Source organism: Scylla paramamosain, chromosome 12 (genome assembly GCF_035594125.1).
Source record: "Scylla paramamosain isolate STU-SP2022 chromosome 12, ASM3559412v1, whole genome shotgun sequence".
Taxonomy (NCBI): Eukaryota; Metazoa; Arthropoda; class Malacostraca; order Decapoda; family Portunidae; genus Scylla; species Scylla paramamosain.
In genome coordinates this window covers 19,495,448-19,497,947 of record NC_087162.1, presented here as the reverse complement: position 1 = coordinate 19,497,947, position 2,500 = coordinate 19,495,448, and the positions used below count along the sequence as shown (strand labels likewise).

Here is a 2,500-nt window from a genome sequence, read left to right as displayed (position 1 = left end):
TTTTTTAAAAATTTTGTATATATATATATATATATATATATATATATATATATATATATATATATATATATATATATATATATATATATATATATATATATATATATATATATATATTAGCATTTTAGGTATCTAAATATCAGAGTGTCGCGGAGAAATAACAAAAAGAATAGAAAGCCTTGTTGGTAATTTTTCGATTGTGTGGTATATAAATAACTGATTATCAAACACAAACTCACTGCCTCATAAAAAAATAGGCAGATAAATATCTGATAAACATTGTAATCGCATTCCACCTCTTGAAAAAAATGCTGATGACTGACGTGAGAAGGTTAATTTGTCCTTATGTCATTATCGTCAATGATAGCACAGAGTCAGGAGATTCGCTTATCACTTGTTTACCTGCTTGCCTCGCCTCGCCTCGCCTCGCCTCCCCTGCTCGACGACACCCTCCCTTAAATCTGTGCACACGAGGACACAGGAGAAGCAGAACAACACACAATGGAACTCATGAATTCCCGTCACAGTCAGCAACAGCGTGGCAGTGCTTCACCTCACCATGATCAAAGTCACCACCAACACCACCACCACCACCACCACCGTCACCATTACATCCTCAGCAACATACCAACATCGTCAAAAAAATATTATATCATCGTCACTTAGCTAAAACGCCATTATATAACCACTAAAACAGCACTTCACCATCGCCACAACAGCACCATGTGTGTAATCTGTCATTCCAGACCACCACTTGTACGTAGCCGCCATTAGCAAGTCATCATGTCCTTGCATCACCACAACCATCACCGAGAATTAATTAAACCTCCGTCACTGTTTCACTAAAATGTCATTATACAACCACCATCGCCACCACATCACACACACACACACACACACACACACACACACACACACACACACAAAGACATAAAGACAAAGAAAGAAAAATGGAAAAATAAACAAGCACACACACACACACACACACACACACACACACACACACACACACACACACACACACACACACACACACACAGATAAATAAATAAATAAATAAATAGATAAAATAAATAAAATAAATAAAGTAAATAAATAAATAAATAAATAAATAAATGAAATAAATGAAATAAATTAATTAATCAAATAAGTAAAGAAAGAAAGAATATAAGGAAAACAAAGATCAGCAAACACCAAGCGGTGCAGATTCATTCACAATCAGTTTATTTAGAGTCCTGAGAGCCTCAAAATCGTCTCTTCCGCCTCGTCCTCCTCACTCATCCACTTTACCTGTGCACTCAGACACACCTCAGGAACTACAATACGTCCTTAGTGCTGGCTAAGTGTCTGTGACGTAACACTCATTCAGAAAACCCTTCGATCGATACCCGAGAGGAGGCAAACTATCAGCAACCCCCCTACTCTCTCTCTCTCTCTCTCTCTCTCTCTCTCTCTCTCTCTCTCTCTCTCTCTCTATATATATATATATCTTTCTCTCTCTGCTCATGAATATTTCCCCTTTCATATTTCCCTCCTTCCTACCCTCACCTTGAAGGCAGTCTTACTCATACCGTGGGAGGGAATATTAAAGAGACTACTATGAAAAAATAAGCGGGAAAAAACATCCAGTTAGGTTTGTTTTTGCTACACTTAGTCGCGGCTTGCTAGGGACAGTAAGGGAAGGACGCAGGGATCTTAAAAGGTGAGCGTAGGCAGGACACAGAAGGGAAGAAGGTGAAGGAAAATAAAGGAGAGAAGAGGAGAAAGATAATGGATGATTTCTTACTCATCACTTAGTGCGTGGTGTTGCACCACTTTCTTCTGGTGGAAACATATATTGGAAACACGAGAGCAGAGCATATTTATAACACAGAGCTATTGTCGCCTCGGGCAAAGCTAATCTCGAGGCCACAACTCTTGCCTCCCCACTCCAGGCAGACCAGCTGATTGGTGCTGTAAAAAATCATGCCTTCTTTTCCAAATCTTTATATTTACGAAATTCTCAACTAGATTAGCAATTGATCTTTTCCTAAGCCGATATTGGAGAATACTAATAAGAAAACAATGATAATATCAGTGTGTCGACCTTTCAAAAAACAAAAGGAAAGAAACATACATTCTTAAATTTTTACGAAAAATCTCTCGCCCCTCACTTCTAGTGTCTATTCCTCTGAGCATCCATCACCTCGCTATTTGTTACTTGTTTATACGTTTCTTTCCGAGGATTGATATTATGACATTAATATTGCTTTCCTATTAGTATTTTCGAATATAAGCTCAGGTCAAGGATAGATGGTATAGCGATTGAAAATATTCCAAATGCAAAAATTGGAGGGAGTGGCAAGAAACTTACTGGTGCATCAATCAGCGGCCCTGCCCAGAGGCGTGGCAGCTGATTGATGGGCGTGGCTCCTAGATTAGCTTGACCTGTGGCGCCTGAATAGTTAACTACCTGTGGAAGAACACCGGGTAGGAAGAGAACAAGACGCGTGAACATTTA

General features: G+C 38.9%; 1 long non-coding RNA gene across 2 annotated transcripts in view; it reads right to left on the bottom strand.

The window, feature by feature from the left end:
- LOC135105824 (uncharacterized) overlaps positions 1–2,500 on the bottom strand; it is a 189,590-nt gene that overhangs the window by 23,024 nt on the left and 164,066 nt on the right. The window lies entirely within an intron of this gene.